The sequence below is a fragment of the Mus caroli genome, chromosome 7 (assembly GCF_900094665.2).
Source record: "Mus caroli chromosome 7, CAROLI_EIJ_v1.1, whole genome shotgun sequence".
NCBI classification, from domain to species: domain Eukaryota; kingdom Metazoa; phylum Chordata; class Mammalia; order Rodentia; family Muridae; genus Mus; species Mus caroli.
Window position 1 is genome coordinate 59159802 of NC_034576.1, and position 21494 is coordinate 59181295.

At 40.9% G+C, this 21494-nt stretch overlaps 1 pseudogene; it reads right to left on the minus strand.

Moving 5' to 3' along the window:
- Positions 1 to 9621: 9621 nt before the first annotated feature.
- On the minus strand, positions 9622 to 9705 carry LOC115031680 (annotated as a pseudogene).
- Between the last annotated feature and the right edge of the window lie 11789 nt (positions 9706 to 21494).

Below are 21494 nucleotides of genomic sequence, written 5' to 3' on the forward strand. Positions count from 1 at the left end.
GAATAATGTTGAGGAAATATGGGCTCGATTATCAGCCCTCTGGGGTTGGAAATCCTTCTACATTTTACTCTTCTTGTCTGTTATATGTGCTTGTTTTCTGTGACGTGTTCTAGGGCTGGTTTTGCAGCCACATCACTTTAGTTTCCAAATTCCTGTGACACAATGAGGGTAAGTATTTGTCCCTTTGTCCCTGGTTTCTGGCATATTTGTGAATCTCCAGAAGAACAGCAGTATCTTTTGTATGCTGGTGAGGTAAGCCATGGCTGGGCCCTCTAGAAGGTTTTAAGATTGAGCTGGATGCTCAGATGGCCAAAGCATTGTTAGATGGTTGGGGATTTCACCCATCCCACCTTCAGGAAGGGAAAAGAATCTGGAGATCACATTAATCACCCACAGCTAATACCTGCCAACCATGCCTGCCCAAGAAAGCATCCATGAGTTTGAAGTTTCTGGCAGATTACAGAGGGTAGGGTACTGTGGAAGCGCATCACCCAGGAGTTTTATACAATTCATCCATTAAAATATAGCTATGTTACGTGCCTTAACATAAACTGACAAAAGAGAAAAATGTGTTTCCTGAGTATTGAGGCATTTCTCTGAATCACCAGACCCTGAGAGGGAAGGGGGCAGAGTCTTGGGAAGCTGCAATTCACTGCAGTTTGGTCTGACTTGTGGGAAGCCTGAGCTTGTGACTCTGATCTGAAATTGGGGCTCACTTAAGAAACTGTTGAGTGGGTGAAGGAGCATCTTCATATATGCAAAGGGGATGGGGAAGAGGGGAGATGGGATTAGGGGTTGTGGAGGGGAGACAGGGAAAGGGGATATCATTTAAATTGTAAACAAATAAAAGGATAAATAAAAAAAAAAGAAACTGAGATCTCACCTGCCAACTTCAAAAATTGTGAGAAATTCCTTAGGTGATTTTTTTTTAAATGCCCAGTTGATGTCAAAGTATTAGATGACCTGTTGATGCTGAATTGCCCTCCTCTACCTCTTTTCTTGCAAGAACTGTTGTGAATAGGATCTCAATTGAAAATAAACATATCTATTTTTCTTTTAAAATCCTTTGATTAAAGTATAAGTCTAAGGCACTAAAGCACCACATTCAGGGTTGTAGCTCATTGTAGTTTTAAGTACACCTTTGTGCTAGGTAGAATCCTGCTCCTACCCACATCCTTAGGTTTTCATTTCCCAATGTCAATCGTATAAATTTTAGAATTAGAAAATCCTGTTTGCAAATTGTGTCTTGGGTATTCTAAGTTTCTGGGCTCATTTATCAGTGAGTGCATATCATGTGAGTTCTTTTGTGACTGGGTTACCTCACTCAGGATGATATCCTCCAGATCCATCCATTTGCCNTGTTTTTAATAGCTGAGTAGTACTCCATTGTGTAAATGTACCACATTTTCTGTATCCATTCCTCTGTTGAGGGACATCTGGGTTCTTTCCAGCTTCTGCCTATTATAAATAAGGCTGCTATGAACATAGTGGAGCATGTGCCTCTGTGTGTGTGTGTATATGTATGTGTGTATATGTGCATGTGTATATATGTGTATATCTGTATACATGTGTCTATATGAGTATTTGTGTGTGCATGTGAGTGTATAACCTGCCTTCTGCCAACAATTCAAATAGACAAGGAAGAGAGAAAATTGATATTTCCTTAGAGCCTCCAGAAAGACGCACAACCCTCAACACCTTGTTCCTTACCTTGTTCAACACCTAATTCCTTAATAGATGGTGCTGATTGCCATAATGAATTGTATTAATGATAGGGAGAGATTGCTCTAGGAAGTATTTAGGGACAAGCCTCCTATCAACTCATATGTGGCCTTATGATACACATGTAGCCCAAAAGGTTGTCAAGAATCTTATAGCAATAGAAACCATGACAACCTGAATTGAAAGAGAAATGCTACAATGAAATGTCAATAATTGATCATTATGTTTTAGAATTTAAAAAAGAGAGCTCATGCATGTGCTTGGAACCAGAAGATGAGCATCCCTGCAGTAGCTTCTTGAAAATGTGGAAATTGTCCTGAATAGGGAAGTACAAAGAGACTAGAAAGGTTTTGAGGTGATAAAAGAGGCCTTGGTTGTTGGAATAGACTAGCAATAGAAAACATGGGCATTGATATTGTCAGAGAACAAGCAAAGAGAATATGAGGCACAGCAGAGAAATCTGTATCACGCTTGGAGTGCATGAGTTGTCAGTAGAGCATTGGTAGCAATATGGATACTACTGGAGGTGTGTGTTATTGTCAGAAAGCATGCCTTAGAGAAAAAGTTGAAGGCTGAGAATCTTCTGCACAATACATTAGGATCTATAAGTCAGAGTATTAAGTCACATAAAAGGTGATTCACAGGTGCTATCAAACTGACTCACATCCAGGAAGTATAAGGGCATTTTCTTCCCACTACTGAAGCAAAAAATGAAGACTGAATTATCTAGTGGATATTTGTAGGTAAGCTCTTGAACATTACAGTGAAGCCCCATGTTGTGTGTGTGTGTGTGTGTGTGTGTGTGTAGAGGTTATTTAGAATTTTAAGTCTGCAGAAACACTATCAGCCAACCCTGAAAGGAATAAAGAAGAAAAAGGGGAAGGCTGTTAGAGCTTCAAAATTCTATTCATAAAAAACAGAGTGGAACAATTACTTAGCTTCATGAAGGGTCTATATTTGTATTAGTTTGTATCTGCAATGTATCCAAAGATCTCTACACTAAAGGCTTCATTCATGCCCTGTAATGTTATTTAAGTTGGCAGAACCTTTAGAAGGTGAATCCTGGGAAGAAGTTAGGTCATTGGTGGGTATGCCTGTCTCTCTCTGTATCCTGGCTACTTCTGTCATGTGTACTAACCATAATGCCATATGCCATGTAGGACCAAAGCAACAGGCATAAATGAACATGGGCTGAACTCTCTGAAATGTTAAGCCTAAGTTGACATTTTTTTCTTATGAAATCAATTGCCATAAATGCTTCATCACAGTGCTGGAAAGCTAATTATATTTCATTTTGAAATGTAAAGGAATTCAGAAGGCAGAATTTAGGACTGTAGAGAAATACTTTTAGTCTTTGAATGTAATGGAGTTTGCAAATATTTATTTCACAACTGTTTAGGATATAATGATTCATCTGGTCCTCAAATGGGAGTATCTGTAACTGATGTTCTATTCCTGGACCATTCCTGTATACTGAGAACAAACTTATATTCACAGATGGCTTGCATAATAACTTGGGCTTTTAAACTGATGGGATTTAGATGAATTATGTATTGACCATGAGATGAGAATGTTGGGGCAGTTGGAAATGGTTGAACATATTTTGCATGTATGATGGATACACATTTTGAGAGGCCGGAGGCAGTCTGTCATAGTCCCTCCAGTGATCTAAAGTATACTTGCATCATTCACCATACCTAGCTAAGTAAGCTGTTGCATTTTTAAAAAATATTTGCACCATTTTCCATCCCCACAAGCAGAGATACATGTGCATGTACGTGTGCCTGTATATATGTGTGCATATGTGTGAGCATGTGTATGTGTATGTGTGCCTGTATATATGTGTTATATGTGTATGCTTTATGTTCTGGATTGTATTATATATCTTTTAAGAGTTCCAAGGTAAAGAAATGAACTAATGTTTTACACACACACACACACACACACACACACACACACACACACACAAACAAACACACAAACAGTAACTAATGCTAAATTAAGGCTTATAGACTTACCCAGATTCATGAAACTCTAGTAAAGAAGAATGGCATTGTATATGGAAAAAAAACTAGAAAATTCTCACTATGAAAAATTGGAAAAAATATATAACAGTGGTCAATTTTCCTAGTTTCATCCAAGGTTATGAATTTAAGGACAAGGCTGTTATTCAGGTGTGTTCACCATGTTGCCTATAATAAGTAAGTCCATTTTCTTTTTTTTGGTGTGATTGTTTTAGAATGGTAGGTCAGAGAAGGCTCCAACTAGAGCATTCATAATGTTGAGGAGGTACTTGAATACACTCTTTACAGATGTGTTGAATGAGAAGTCTGTGACTGGGACTAGAGGGTCTCCAAGTTTCTCTAGGTGATTATAATTTATACTACATTTGACATCCATCAAAAGTGCAAAGGACTCGTAAAAGGAAGTTTTGGAACAAATATAGGCTTGGACTTGTTGAGATTATGAATGGGGTTCTTTCCAACTACTGAACTTCAAATGGCAACTTTTCTGCATTGTTTGAAAAGAATAGATATCAGTGACTACAAAAAATATTTATCACTTCTTAGTGTGTTATCTTTACCTTCACAAGTCTGTGACAGTCAAAGTGGCAAAGGCATAGCCATGTTGCCTACTGCATCTGCTGCTCCTTTCACACATAGCTAGCAAGCAGAAGGCCGTCAGAAAAGCCTAACTATGTAGTCATAGAATAAAATAAAAGAGCACCATAGCTCCTGTTTAAAAAATACTAGGTAATGATTGTCCAAGTATTTATGAATCTAAGAAAGGAAAACTCACTTCCTTTGGGACTTCCCTGATGGCAGCCCTGCTTGCTCCCAGGAACTCAGTAGCCACCACACATGGCAGAGACCAGGGGTGCTCTTTGTGCTCTCCCTTTCCTCCTCACCCACTCCAGTTGCCCATACCACAGCCAACTACCAGGACCTGCCTGTGTTCTGCGTCCTGTGTTCAGGTCCAATCTAGTCAGTTGCCTTACATCTATGCTGCCTGCACACTCTCCAGTCTCCAGACCTAGCACAGGTTGTGTACTGCCTGTGCTATTTCTAACAACCAAGTTTGGCTCCAGTCACATATCCTGTGTATTGTACTATACCCTAACCATTATGTACTACTGTATCCAATCTCCAGTCTTAGCCTATAAAACATCTGTGAAAGGATTCAGCTTCACGAGTAGCCGAAACTTCATTAGCTCATTCATACCCACCAGCCTTGTCTCATCCTCAAAGTCTATAATCTGGACTACTTCGAGGAAGCATAGAACTTCATATTAAACACACAGCCAATGAAGAAGACTACTTGCCCTGGGCTCAGCATAAAAATACATGGAGGGTAAGACAGTGTATCTTTCTTGAGATATACCAATCTGATAGAAATGTACTAAATTAGAATTACCTAGATGAACCTTAGGACACAGAACTAAAAGGAACAATCACATATTTCATCAGAGATTTCAAGGAAATCATACCTCAGATTCATTAGAGTATTTGATAATGACAACATAGACAGAGAGATCAGAGCTCTGTCGAAGCAGATGACTGACAAATGATAAAGGCCCAAGCTTAACAAGGTCACAAGGATTTCAGAACCACAGGGGTGAAATTTAATGAAAAAATAGAAGAGAAAGATTGTATAGGGTCTCCTCAAGGACTTGTAGCTCTGATGCAGCCAATGCAAAATTACACCAGAAGGGGAGGGGATTAGTGGATTAAGCGCTTGCTGTACCAACACAAACATCAGAGTTTAGATATAACACTCACTTAAAAAGCTGATGGTCACAGTGTAATCTCAGCATATTAGAAGAAATGACATATATTGAAATCCCTAGGGTAAGATCGCTACATAGACTATCTGACCAATAAGTTATGGGTTCAGTATATAAAGAGAATAATTGAGGATAACACACAACATCAACCTTGAACCTCTATATGCACACATCAATATGCTCTTACACAAGTGAACACTCATTCACACATACACATGCAAACAATTTCTATTGTACAAACTTAAAGAGGCAGAATAGTTTATTTAGAAAATTGCAGTAAGGTTCTCTCTTAGAACAAGATACACAAGGATTTTTAAGTGCTTGGGTAAGATAAGTAACAGTAAAACCCTTTACACAGAGAGGGATGAACAGAGTGCATTGAAGACTATTTTAGGCAATACATACTATAATCTCACCCAAATAGTTCTTTTTAAACAGGATTAGGGTGACCAAGTGGAGGAAATGAAGATGTGGAGGGCAGCTGGAGTCAGGGATACAGAAGTTGTCCCCAGATTCCATCCCAGGGCTAGTGATCATGCTGAAGAGTCTAGGACAGCAGGACAGGGAGTGGTCAAATCCCCACCAAATTTTGTAGTGTTTCTTCAACATTCCTTGGAAACTTGCTAACTCTCCCCTTATGTCTGTCTTTCAGGAAGTTGAAATGGTATCCAAGTTCCTTATATGTATTAAGGGGAAACTGCTGCTCCAGCAAAGAGAAACGCCTACAACAGAGCTAACCCAGCTGTCTCTTCTCTTTTGAACTACAGGCTACACATATCTGCTTTGCAGCAGGAGACATGGACTCTCAAGCATGAGGTTTTTCACTGCCATGGGTGATGAGCCTGAGAGAGGACAGTCAGAGGTGGTCACTGGGGCCCATTTTCACAGGAGTTCCAACAGTTAACTAACTCTGTTTCTATGGGACCTGACACTCTCTCCCAACCCTCCAGGAGCACCAGGCATTGATGTGTTACACAGATATACATACAGGGAAAACACCTGTATACATAAAGTAAATAAATATAAAAGAAGCCATTTTGGTAAAGTTTAACTTCTACCTAAAAGTATTGCAAACAGAACTGAGTGTATATATTCTCTGAAGGTGTGTAGGTATTTCAAGGAGCATTTCACAGGATGGCCTGAGTTAAACATTGTTCTCCTGTTCACTAACAGGGGGAGACTTGCACACTATTCACCCAATAGAAGAGCAGAGAATAATGAAAAGGTGGAGCTTCAAGTGTGAGTGCCAACAATGGACAAACCACAGGCACCAAGAGTGCTCACCTCAGGTTTCCTATAGGGTAAGAATAAAAACAAACTTTATTGTGACTCTCAATTGCACTAGGTTATTAAGAACTTATTTTGATTTCTAAAAAACGTACCCAAACAATTTGAGATAAAGAAAACAGTCTATAAAATTACCATTTGGTTCATTTTATGTTGGCCATCTACTGCTGATCATGGGACCTGCCCTGAAGGTAAATATAACCAATGAGACTCCATTGGAGACAACCAATATTTCCTTAACAAGTGGGTAGCACTTGCACGTAGCTTCTTGTTTAGGGTTGGAAGCCCATGTTCATATCCTCTTCTCAGTGCTGGGATTCCATCTGGTCTGAACTTGTTCACAAGATTGATACTTTAAACTTAGTCATGTACCCATGGCTGGCGATACCATGCAAGGTAGACTAGAACTCACCACGACCACTTTCCTAACCCAGTGTGATTTCTAAATATCAAATATTTATCTTTATATTTATGGGTAAGTGTAGCTACCACCTCATCAAAACAAGGTTCTTTTGCAGAAGAGGGACCACTACAGAAAACCACAATTTGTCAAGTTGCAGAGACTGTGGGTACTCAGCCCCACTCAATACATCTGCACCTTACACCTCAGGGAACATCAGGTATGATGGGGAAAAAGCACTTCAAGAGCAAGGGGACCAGAATGTCTGTTGTGACATTGTATCTTCTATAAATATATGGAAAGCTAAACCTATAGACTCTTAATGATATGGATACCTAAAGAAGGCGTGAACAATAACAACACTAGATAATGTCTCTCAACATGGGCCAGGGAAATTTCATAAGGACACATCCATAGGGGAAGAACTGTAGTGAGAATCAGTCTTTCCCAGGAATGAGCCTTCTGGTTAGTTACCAAGTGGTCAGCCTTAAAGTCACATATATAGTAGCAATGCTAAATGGACTCATCGGGTTGCATTTATATATATTTATTCACATGTGTATGTGTGTGACAATAATAATAAAGGAAAAGCCAAATTTTAGAAGAAGTTGGGGGATACAGGGTTGGACAATAGGGTTATTCAAAACATGCATTTTTAAAATTCTATCCATGTACTATATTTACACCATTCCCCCTTCCCAGGGTTGGAGGAAGAAGTGGGAAGGGGGAATGGTGTAAATATAGTACATGGATAGAATTTTAAAAATGCATGCTTTGAATAACCCTATTGTAGCATCTTTACCATCAAATCATATGATTCATATGGCTTTCTGTCAGAAAACAAAACAAAACAAAACAAAACAAAACAAAACAAAGCAAAATAAAACACAGACTTTCCCAAGTATCAAGCAAGTTTGGGAGTTGCATATACCAGATCTAAGTAGCATCATCCCTGAATCCTGTGAAGTCTGACCAGCAGGGGACAGCACTCCAAGCTGCAGCCATGTAAGGAGGCAGAACAAGCCCTTTCCTAAAAGACAGTATAAAGACAGCTGATAAAGACAGCCAAGACACAGTCTATGATGTAGATAGTTAAATTTGGTTTTAGTTTTGGGTGGGTTCCTTTTGGGGGACAGATGGTGGAATCCAAGCTGTTCCACAGCTGTGACCACCTGACACACATTGAACCATAACTTTCTTTTCTTTTTAAGTTACAGCACCAGAGGTTGGACGGTACTCTTCGATGATTTCACAGCCCCAGGGTCCAGCCTTTATTTTCTAGGGGGTGAAGTCCTGTAATAGTTTCACTTTCTCCAAAGTGTTATATCTAAATTTTCACAGCAATCATCTCTGGACAGACAGTGATAAGACAGAGGTTTAAGAAAACATGTATATCAAAGATCCCCTCTCTTGAACCTCTGCAGGGAAATTTTCACAGTTCTATCTGAGGGTTGTCAGCAGCGAGTTTCTGATAGCTCCATGGGAAAGCTCAACATTTTAAATGAAATAATTCTGGGAATTTTAGACAAGACTTTTACTTAGCTCTGAAGTGTATTACTGTACATAATGACCAAGTTGTCCATTGTATTTGGGAAAATGGTAAGTAAGATATTGGGTCTTTGATTAGAAAGTAGCAAGTGACCAAAGTGTCTGCTACAGCAACAGGCCTTTTCAGATGGCCTTCAAAAAATGTCTCTTCTGGTTATTAGCAACACCAATGCTCTGTACATTTGCTAGCTTGCAGTTACCTATAAATAGCTCCTTAGTTTTAAGATTCAGAGATCTGGTTTATAACTTTTCCTGTAGTTGACTGGAGAGAGACTTTCCCAAAACTATCATCTATTTCATTTACTTTGCTAGTAATCTTGAATTTAGTTGAGTTAAAAACAGGTTTAAATTTATACAGTTCATACATCTTGACTGTGGTAAAATTGTGTAGCTGTCTATATTTTGGATGAGGGATTCTCTTTATACAATGAATTATTGCTTATCTTTTTATTTAAAAAGTATGGCATTCATACCTCATATAGAAAACAGATATTGTATGTTAGAATGATAGGTTTATTTCTATAGCCCTCTGTTCTACCAACTGAGCTATCAAAGGATGGTAGTTTTTTTTTTAAATGTTTTTCTAAGATTTAATAGATCAAGAAATGAAAAATATATTTAAATAAAAATTGATATTTTCATTAGATATAACAGCACATATTTAAAAATAAAAATGCCTTTAAAAAGCGAAACATGACATTTTTACTTATACTTTACTATTTAAGAAAAGCAAAATCAACTTATGAATTTTTTCTTAAAAATTCCATATACTGCATAGTTGTATAATATTTATGCCAAAGGAATACAGAGCGCATGAAAAGCATGATTCTAACAAATTTAAATATTCATTGAAATAAAATTGAAAAGCAACCAAACAAAAGATAGATAAAATCTAAAAAACGGAAAAAAATAGAGAAACTTTCAGATACTACACTTGATCTTAGCCAAAAGGCCGAGAAGCGATAGAGAAACTTTCAGAAGACAATGGCTACCACCAAGGAGGAAAGCCAAAATTGAATAATGTTGAGTAGCATTGTTTGGGGACAGGTATGGTAAAATCAGGTCACAAGGTGGACATGTCTGCTGCTAAACTGGCCTGAAGACATTCTCATCATGTGCTGGCCTTGGTACTGGGTTCATATTCAGTTCCCTAAAACACTGTTTGCTAATCTCTGCCGACAGCCTGCCCATTGGCTCCTTCCTCTCAAATACTGAGGTTGGAACCAACACCCAGTGCCTTCCTGAGAGTGTTGTTTGACCTTTGCCCCAACCAGTCATAGTTGCTAAGGAGTGATGTGATGTCTGCCCTTTTGAATTTTCAAGCTACAAATATCCTTGCTGTTTTTAAGACCTTAGAGTACATTTTCAAATGGCTTGAATCTGTGATTTCCCAGATTGCAACCCTAATTAGCACCAAATAAATGTAATTTTCTCCTGTTCTCCACCAAGTTGATTTTATGCTCAGTTGACACCATGCAAATCATCTCCACTAACTCATGCACTTCCTCAGGTGGCCAGGGCCATGTTCAGTGGGTGGGCCACCGTCACAGATGAGCAGCAATTAAGCTGAGCCTGCCCTTTCAGAAGTACTGACACGTTCCTCAATTCTCCTATGAAGTGAAAGAACTAACCCTGAAGGTGACTGCACACTGGGTTGCCATGGAGGCAGCATCCGTGGCCACCTGCTCCTCCATGGAGCCCCTCCCTGTGCCTGCTTAATAAAGGAGAAAGTACCTTTCTTTGCTGCTGGCATAGATAGCTTTTCATCCCTGAGCTGCATGAAACCCAGTATTTTACAGAACATTTGGTACGGAAAAAAAAAACCGTAATGGACAGACCTTAGATTTGTCTATCTGTTGTTTTGACAACCCTACGGGATATGTGGATTTTATGCCAGGTGGGATGAAAATGAGACACATTCATGGAAGATTGCTATCTAAGCATTGGGAATGGCCAGCTTGTGGGATGCTGGAGGGTGCCGTCATAGTTTCCTTTGTCTGCTTTGAAGGCTGCTTAGCTTAGCTCTTCAGAGGTCTGTCCACATTCAGGCCAGTCCTGCAAGGGGCAAAGGGTGATTTAGACACAGAGATGCCTCCAATCTTCTGCAGCTTCTAAAGGTGGGGCACCTAATTCTGAAAGCATCTGCCAGAAGCCTAATTTTGAGATATTATAATTCCATGTGGTTGGTTAATCTGTTACAAAAATCCTCCTCTCTGCACCTGCAGACTCCACCTGCCTCTATTCTTGGTGATTATCTCGCACATTGAGATGGGCACTGTGGCTAAGCTCTGCTAAGAAAAAAAAAAAAAGAAACTAAGGCTCAGGAAACATCAAAGCAGAGCCCTAGGCTCTTGCTTGATTGGCAATGACCCCCCACTTCTGCTTTCTGGCCTCAGGGTCTGGTAAAACAAAACATCCCTTTCCCCCACTTGCTTCTTGTTAAGCTTAGTGCTCTATGCCTTCCTTCCCTGTACCTTGGCTCTGAAATTGTCCAAAGCAGCTCTATCTCACTATGCTATCTCCCCTTATCACACATGATTCTCTCTATGAGACACTTCTGTGGGCTGGGGAGGCCAACCCTTCACCTTCTGTTTCCAAATCCTCTTTGGTCCACTCTGCATACTTACATCTGTGGTCTTACAGAGAAGTGTTTTGTGCTTCAAGGCTTAGATGGAGCAAAATCTTGCTTCTAAGGCAAGACAGAGACCCATAAGACAAAAGATCTCAGGTTTATTCTTCACTCCCAGTCCTTAATGGGTTTCATCAGCATGGATAGAACGAGCAGAAATGTTACAACTGTTAAAGTCAGAGCTTGGACCCTGGCAACCTTTACAGGCAAGGAACTTCCATCTATGTCCAATAGGCGAATTAAAGAGACAAATAAATCCAGAAAGGCAAAGAAGGGCAAATTATTCACTGTGCCTATGTCTGGAAGAGGAATAAGTAAAAAGTGACTCCTAACTCCATCTTCAGGGTCCTGGGATGAAATTTAGGATTAAATAGAGGGCAAGAGATGTGCATAGCTAAGCATCCTGGTCAGTGAGTAGTAATGCTTGTCACTGATCCATCATTGTATTGGTCCTAATTTTTCCTGAAAGATGGTCTGGCAAGTTATCAGAACTGTGTGAAATCTGAGGTAAGTTCTCTGGCTGGCACCAGGTTCAGCCTAGTTCTCCTCTTGGAAGGTTCCTGGAGAAGTGCCAATTAATTGAAGCTCATCACTTAAATTGTTTAAGTACCCCAACAGCCAAAGGGGAAGGCACAAATCTTTGCCTTCTTTCCAGAGTCCCTTAGAGGTCCATACTTTGTCCTCAGCAGAGTGGGGGACAACATGTTCTCAAGAGATCAAAAATTGAAAGTGTAGAAATACGAATACATAATAATTAGTAAAAACCTACAGATTCACTCTAAATTTTAGAGCTTCTGTGTTGTAAGCAAACATAGTCTTGAGGCTATGCTTATTATTATACAAATTATTTATTACCATTCATTACTATGGTAATAAATATTACTATGAATGGTAATAAATAATTTTATAATAATAAATAAGACATAAATAAATAAATAAATAAATAAATAAATAAATAAATGCCAGTATCATTGGTGTTTCTCTTGAATGCCATGTGCTGTAATAACAGGAGTGAGGGGAACATGAAAGAAAAGGCAAAGAGGAAGAAGCAGAAGGAAATGAAGACAATGAAAAGGACAGAAAATGTTTACCTTTCAGGGATAGTTTGGGAGCACTGTCAACGTTAAGAAAGGCACAATTCAAATGGGAAAAAGTTGTCTGATGGTTTCATTTCAAGATCAAGGCAGAGAGTAAAGAACAAGTAACGAGTGGGTATAAGATCTACAGCAGTGTGGTGCTGTTCACTAACTTTCATTTTGATGTACTGAGGAAGTGAGGCCTTCTAGACATGACAAGACTGACACACATGTGAACTCACACAGACAGTGGCAGCATGCACAGCAGCTGCACATGTCTAACTCTACTGTGAGGGGAAGTAGACACAGCCTACATCCCTAACCCAGAAGCTATCTCCAATTGCTAACTTGTCCCAAAGGAAACATTAGTTCTCTCCAATGGAGTCTACAGGGTATATGAAGCACATCACAGACAGGCTCCATCCTAGCAGTAGATGGTGAACATAAAATGAACACAGTGCTCTTTTTTGAGGTGTTTTGCTTTGTCTGGGCATTTTTGCTAAAACTTACAGATCTTTTGCTCATATATTGTGATTTCTTATTTTGTTTTAGTGGGTTTTCTGTGTGAGTATGTGTGTGTGAATGCATGTTTTATCATGTGTGTGTTTCTTCTACCTATTCTTTGGCTCTTTGTTCCATTTGTTTTCTCCCATCTGGCTTGTTTTTTACCTCCTCCTCCTCCTCCTCCTTCTCCTCCTTCTCCTCCCCCTTGTTGACTGTGGCATTTGTATACGTTAACCTGGGCAATGCTAGAGAGCTGGCCCTGGTGGCATGGGTGCAGGAGAGCTGGTAAGCTGACCAACTAAGCTATCACCCAGGCCCATATCTAGGGCTTTGAGTTGGCCCACTCCAACATCTATCCCATCTATGCACTGTTGGCACATGTGAAAGGGCTCTTCCTATAGATTCAAAGCTAAAGCTCCATGACACAGCTATGGCAGGATATTTGAGAGTCATGCAGGTAAGGATCCAGTATTGATAATGTAGCAGAAGTGAGAGGCCTCAAACCAGACCAATGACTCATTGAAATGAACATTTGCAAGTAAAGATGTGTGGACAAAAAGATATACTTTGTGTGGTAGTTTGAATAGGTATGCCCACCATTGATTCATGTGTTTGAATGCTCAGCCCATAGGGAGTGGCACTATTTGGAGATATGGCCATATTGGAGTAGGTGTGGCCTTGTTGGAGTAGGTGTGGCCATGTTGGAGGAAGTGTGTTACTGTGGGCATGAGCTTTTGACGTCTCTTATACTCAAGCTCTGCCCAGTATGTAATCCAGTCTCTTCCTGGCTGTCTGAGAATCAAGATGTAGAACTCTTGATTCTTCTAGCACCATGTCTGCCAGTATGCTGCCATGCTTCCTGCCATCAAGATAATGGACTGAACCTTTTAAACTGTAAGCCAACCCCAATTAAATGTTTTCCTTTGTAAGAGTTGTCTTGGTCATGTTGTCTCTTCATAGCAATAAAACCTTAACTAAGACACTGTGTCATATACCATGACACATTACAGTTTCCACAATGAGGTTTTTTTTTTTGTTTTTGTTTTTGTTTTTGTTTTTGTTTTTTTCTGTTGGGGGGGTTTACAAGGGTGGAGGCAGACATGAAGGGACAGGGAAATGAATGGAATTTGGGTACATGATGTGAAATTCACAATAAATCAATAAAAAGCTAAAACAAAAGCAGTTCAGGACCTGCATTGGCTGCACTTTCTCTGTTCATAGCCCTCACCTTGCTAGAAACATCTCTTGAATTAAGCAGCCTTCTCCTTGTCTGCAGAGGGTGAAGTCCTCCTCCTCTCTCAAGTCCCAGCTCACAGTTGTGCTCAACAGAAGGTTGAGTAGGGTCCTTCCCTCTTTCCAAGGAAAGCAATTCTGGTGCTGCAATTTGGGGCAATGATCCAAGCTGTTGCCTGGACTGTGCCCTTTTGGTATGTGTATGGACACCCAGACTGGCTGACCCATTTTTACAGAATGGAGAATAAGGATTCTGAAGAAGGCTTTGTTAAACAGCTTGGGTGAGAGAGGTAATAGAGCAGGTGATGGTGGGTCTTCGAGGGCCTCTCCCCTGTTGCAGTATATCTCCAATGCAAATATGCCCTGGCAATGAAAACACAACACAATTAATATGAATACGTGCTGTGCACCTAGATTGGGCAGATCTATCACTACACTACCATCTTCCACATCTATGAGACCCATTAGAACTTGAGGTTTCTCTGGGCCATATGCTTCTGCTCCACTTTTCTTCTTCCTCCTCCTCTGCATCCTCTCCCTCTTCCATTTTCCCCATTCTTCTCTCTCCCAACTTTCCACTCCACCTTCCCTTTTATCTGCCCAATCATCAGCTTTCCTTTATTTTACAAATTAAGGTGGTTTACAGGAAATCACTGGAGTGCTGACTCATTCCTTGTTCACAACCCCACACAGGAGAACAGAATTAACATAAAATATAATTAGCCCCAGGGCTATCCACAACACACCCCCTCTTCCTGCTTCACTGTTCCATGCCCTGAAGAGGGGATGCACACAAACATGCCTTGGCCACAACCCAGTGTGACTGAGGTGCTTGTCCTTGCAAAGAAAACCTACATTGTAAACTCTCTATCAAATACTGTTGGGCCAAGAGCATGGTGCAGTATCCTCACCAGCTGGTTGGGGTCCTTTTGCTATACAATGATAGAAATGGCAGAGAGTGTGCTGATTGGGTTTATGCCAACTTGACACAAGTTGGAGTCAGTTGGGAAAAGAGATTCTCAACTGAGTCAGTGCCTCCATACGATTTGCCTGTTGACAATTTTAATTAATGATTGATGTGGGTAGATCCAGATTACTGAGATGGCACCACCTCTGAGTAAGTGCTCCTGTGTGGTTTAAAAGTCAGGTTAACAAGCCAGTAAATAACACTCTTCCATGACCTCTGTGACTCAAGTTTCTGCCTTGATTTCCTACGCTGACTTTTCTCTAGTTATGGACTCTGAACTGAGAGTTGTAAGAAGAAATAACTCTTTCTTCACTACCTGCTTTTGGTTTTGGTGTAAGTAAGTAAGACAAAAATTTGTACCAGTCTTTCAGATACTCCTGTGACAGACCTGGCCACAGCCCTGGTGAATTTTGGAGGACTGCAGAAAGATTTTTGGAACTTTGATCTGGAAAAGCAATTTAAAGCCCAAAGCTCACTGGACTGTTCTGTGTGAATTTAGAAGATGAATTCTGAGAGCTGTGTAGGTGGTGGAGGCCTGACCTGTGAAGTTCCACTGGGAAGTTTGAAAGTCTCCTAAAGACTCCATCAAGGCTGTCAGATATTTTGAATTGTGAATCTGTAGTTCTGATCAGCTAGGGCTGAAGAATCAGTTGTGATTAACATGGGATGAGAATCAGTAAAGTGTAACCTTTGTTTTACTAGGACAATTGATAGTAGTTAGCTTGAGCTGGAGTCAGCTGTGATTAAGAAGAGATCAGCATCATTGAGGATCACCAATTTGGGAATATTTCCTCAGGGTCAGCTCACAGATGGTGTGGTCCAGAGGGACCTGAGACTACACCTCATGCTGGTAGCTGAACTTGGTAGGATGAGAATCACCCAGGTGTTTCTGGTTTTGAAGACATGAAGGGGTCATAGAGAGCAGGTGAGTCTTGGAAATTTGGGATCCTGGGGTCTCCCAAGAGAAGCTGGGTGATGGTGATTGGTGAAGGTGAAGCCTCAGTTGTAGTAGAAGTGCAGGATTGAGGGGGTCCTGGAGAGAAGTTGAGGTTTAGTATAGTGTGGCAGATCTGAGTCCCCAAGGAGAACTTAATAGAGGCTATTGGAGATGGTTCAGTTCAGGGGCAGTAGCAGCCCCCAAATTTGGGAGATGCCAGTACCATGGGATGACTGCCAAGGACAGAAACAGATCTGGGCCTAATCCTGCAAGCCAAGCTAAATGTACCGTGGATGGCAGAACCAGAAAAGTGGAACTGCCTCAGGCCTCTGGAACCCTAAGATTGTGAGTGAGGAGCATCTCTTAGCTTGCCACAAGTCTGGGAATGTATGTTCTGAGTAATCACAGCATATCTTGTATGTCAATGAAGGTTTGTGTCTGCACCAATCACAGCTTTATCTCCTGTGCCCAGTTGCAGCAATTCCCCACAGCAAGTCCAGCAGAGGAAGGACTTCTTCACAGGCTTGGCTGGAAATCGTTGCAGGTTCATAGAGTTCATGAAGACTCATGATAGCAGAAAGTCTACTTTGAAATAGCCCTGAGTAAGGCCGTGCCCTTAGGAATCAGAATGACTGATTGGCTGTGAATCATTGTGTGATTTTTTTCAAGCTAGGCATGGAATATTTAAGACAGGGTGGTGTGGTTGGCTGACTGACTGAATTCCATCCCTTTCCTCAAAGCAGCCAGTGTAGCAAGGGACAGTCAAATAGCTGACAGGGTCAAAGTGCCCTACCCTCCAACCTTTGCTTAATTACTAGAAAATAAGTATAAAGAATGCTTTGTGTGCATACAAATAAAACTTTGAAATTGTTGCATAAACACTAAAATTATTTTACTATTTATTAGCAGTGCTTTAACACTGGAGAGGTGTCCCTCCCTAGTCTAGGTATGTTTGGGGGAGCAGGAGGCTGTCCACTCCATCATACTTCCTAGGCTGAACACACAGGCTCAGAATGTATGCTCTGTACACTCATGGTCTTAATTCTAAAGTGAGGATGTGCCATGTAGGTGGCTGACTTTGAGGCATTTCAACAGAATAATGAATGCAGCTATCCTGTCAACAGATATTTAAAGAAAAAAAATCAGACAGACCAAGCCCCTTCAAAGGAGAAAATCTAACCAGTTCTTTGCGTTTATTTTTTACAAATATTCCAAATGATATCTTGTAGTCTTCTTCCAAATGCTTGGACTGTTCTGATTCCAGAAGACTTAAGTAGCCTGAAGTGTCCAAGGGTTTGTGGTATCACCTTAGCTCTCAGTAAATCCCCAGGTTGCCTGGGTCTAAGAGTATCCACAGCTGGTGCTTAGGGTGGGACAGAAATAAGAAATATAGTCCCCTAGAGTCTAGGGTTTTTCTCTCCTGACATTTTCTCTGATTATAATGCCCTTTCTTCTTTCACGCAATAAATCTGCTTTAAATTTCTGTTGATCACCATGTGCTGTTCTGAGTTCTGGACACACAGCTGTGAGCAAGATGAAGCATCATTCTCACGGGGCTTGCACTCTGCTTCAGAGTAGAAAACATAATAAACAAATGGTAGTTATGAGGGATATTCATGAGACAAAAGACACAGCAGGGAACAGGCAAAGATAATGGCAGTGACATAAGGCATTTATCTCTCTGACCTTCAGTGGCACTGAGGACTCCACTCGCCTGCCTGCCTTCCTTTCTTCATCCCTGCTTTCTTACTTCCTTCTTTCCATCCCTCCCTCCCTCCATCCTCCCTTTTTTCCTTCCTTCCTCCCTCCCTCGGTCCCTCCACCTCTCTTTCTTTATTAATTGACAATAGATTCTTCTTTCATACAATAAATCAGAACCCATAGTTTCCCTCCCCCATCCTTCCAGCTCCCCTTCTACCCGACTCTCCCCCAGATCCACTCTCCTGATTCCATTTCTTAAAGGCAGAAATTGTCCATCTGAGAGAAGCATTGTTTAGCTTATCATGACTGTATGCTGATGTGGTATACTGAATTTGTGCTCCTTCCTGGAGCCCTGCTGTTCTCTGTCCAAGTCAGGACCCTTGTTGGGTGCTACAAAGCCATGACATTGTTGTAGAAATAATATACTTTTCCAGTAGGAAATCACTCCATACACTTAGGGGTTAACAAAGAAAAGGTTCTCTAATATAGGGAACTTCTGCTTCTGGCTAATGCTCAAAGAGGAGCTGCCCTTGAATAGAAGATTTCACTAACTTATATACACCGAAGACTTATGCATTCCGTGTATTATGGCATTCTTTAGTCTCTTTGGGTCTCTTCCCAGGTTACATTTTGAACAATTTAAACAGAGACAGGAGACTGCAAGACTGGCCACTTATGGAGATGGGAGATTTACACAGCATAACACCGACAGAATTATTTCATGATGTATCAGTGTTGTTCTTGTATAGATGTTACCCAGGTTCATTTTGCCCACCTGGCAGAATTATGCTCCTCCTGATAAGAGCTCAGGGACCTCATCTGCAGACCACAGTTTAATGGCTGTGATTCTGAACTGTGCACTTTGAGCTGCTTCTTAGAGACATGTTCTTTAATGGAGAAGGAGCTTAATAGCTGGTTGGAACTCAGACTTGTAGCCTTTTGTTATGAGAATAGTGCCTCATTGGAGGTCAAGCTTGGTAAATAAATATGAGCAAAAACTGTCCCTGCATCCCTAACTTTCAGTTACGGTACAGAGTTTTCATTCTCACAGTTTCTAGGAAAACTAGTTGGTCTATAAGTAATCTCTCAGCCATATTGGAGGCAGTGTTCCTTTAGCTAAATTCTACTCTGTATAGCTTAATATTCCTTAAGCAAGCTTATTAGTAAGGCTTTTATATCATTAGTTTTACTACTTCAAGGTTTTCCTTCATCAACATAGAGAGATTTTGTTCTACTCACTTGTTATCTTACTGTTCTACTGCTGTGGAGAGACCCAGTGAATCAAGGTGACTTTTTAAAAAAATAATAATTAATTAATTTACATCCCAAATGTTGCCCACCTTCCTGGTTGCACCTTGCAGAGTTGCTCCCTATCCCTCCTCCCCCTAGGACCAGCCCCTATATCTTCTTTGGTGGCTCAGTCTCTGGGAGCTCCCAGGGGTCCAGGTGAGTTGACACTTTGGCTCTACCTGTAGGGTTGCCTTTACTCCTTCCCCCAACTCTTCCACAGGGGTCCCCAACCTCAGTCTAATGTTTGTTTGTGGATATCTGCATCTGTCTCAGTCAGCTGCTTGTTAGAGCCTCTCAGGGGGCTGCTAGGCTAGGCTGCTATCTGCGAGCACAACATACCATCATTAATAGGGGAAGGACTGGTGCCTGCCTTTAGGATAGGTCTCAAAGTGGGCTGTTCCAAGGAGACTCTTATAAAAGAAAACATTTAATTGAGGACTTCATTATGGTTTTAGAGAACTAGATCATGATCATTATGGCAGGAAGCAGACAGGTCTAGTGCTGGGGCAGAGGCTGACGCTTGCTTCATCTTGCTCACAGCTGTGTGTCCAGCACTCAGTACAGCAGGCAATAGGCAGAGAGAAAGACTAAGCCTGCCATGGGATTTTAAAACCTTGAAGCCCAACCCCTGTGGCACACCCCATCCAGCAATGCTATACCTCCTCCAACAAGGCTACACCCCCTAATTCTTTCCATAGTTTCACTGACTAGGGATTAAGCATGGAGATATATGAGCCCATGGTGGTGGTGGGGTATTCTCATTCAAACCACCACACTGGGATATAAGATTTGTAGAAGAGACTTTGATTGATTATGAGAAAGCCCAAACACCCATAATAATGGAGAGGTCACTAGTATACAGGAGGCCTGGTAAGATATACTGAGCACCTGGAGGTCTATAGTGCTTTTGAGATGCTCATTTTCTTAGCTAATAGGGAGAAGTAGGTGTAGGGAACAGAGGAAACCCTGAGTGAATGTGAATTTTGACATAGGCACAGCCTCAGATCCAGGATGCCCAAGGCTTCAGATACATGGGACAATTGGTAAAAATCATATGTCTTAGGCACATGGCAAAGGCTTTTATTGGAAGTCGAAGTATGAATGTTTATGACTGATCAATGTGTGAAAAGACTAGCAACTGAAGTTTCCATCTCTCCCTCCCTAATGTTATAGCCTGAGGTTACTAGCCTATGGAAACCTCCTACTGAGACTATCAAACCTCTTCCCCTGCACTATGCCTAAGAAACATGCTGAGGTTGCAGCAGTTAGAGGACCCTACCTGATCCCAGCTTTACTGTACTTGTGTCTGTCCTTTCTTCATTACTTTGCTGTCCATAGGTAAGGTTCTGGTAATAGTAGATAGGTTCTTTTTGGAGCTCGTCATTGCTTGTCATGTTTACAGTTCGCTCCGACCTTACTATCACTTACCTTTAGCCTCTATGTGTGTTTGTAGTCTAAAGTGGCATGTTTGTATAAATATAAATACACATAAACACACACATTGCATAATTATGTAATGTTTTAGGTTGAGGGTCTGTGTGCAAGGACTGTGTACTGATTGTAGTATGTGTGTGTATGTCTGTGTTTTATATGTGTGCTTTGAAAGTGTGTATTGTATGTGAATAAGTACTGTGATTGTGTGCTGTGCATATGTGGAGGGCTGAATGTGCTTGTAACATGTGGGATGTGAGGTTGTGGATTGTATGTACAGTTGTGTGTATGGTGTGCATGTGGTTGTATGTTTGTGATGTGTGAAGCTGAGTTCCTTACCTAGTTCCCTGTGTTCTATGAGAAATTGGGAATTAGAAATTGATAAAGGAAAATTAACATGCTAGGCTTTGGTTAAACTGGGAGTTGGCTGTGAGGGTGTGGGGATTGTGGTGTGGAAGAGAGTGTTGAATTGCCTCAAGCTTAGTAGTTTTGTCTCCTCATACTATTGTGGCTATTCATTTACTTTCTCTTATATTAAAAGACAAGAATTTGTTTCCAAACAGCCCCTTTAATCTAGCCAAATGTGCAGTCAACTTCAGTGCAAGTAAAAGTGAAGAAAACTAGAAGTGAAAGATAAATGGCTGTGAAAGATTGAGATTCAGCCAAAACATCTGATATCTTAAATCAAAATGCAATTTCCAGTTCCACTTAGAGCAAAGACCACCTCTGCCCCTACTCCTGTGACCAGCATCTCTGTTTGGGACTGATCACTATGCCTTTGAACTCCAACAGTCCCTTACTTTACATTTTATGTCCTTCATCCTCAATAAATGGTCTTTGTAATCCTGGCATGGCTTGCATCTCACTCACGAAGCCTTCACTACACCTGGCTATGCAGCTGGACTTGCAGAAGCATGCCTTCTGTCTGTTATAGTGATGCTTTCTGTTTCGAGGGGCTTCCTATCTATGCCATAATCACACCATG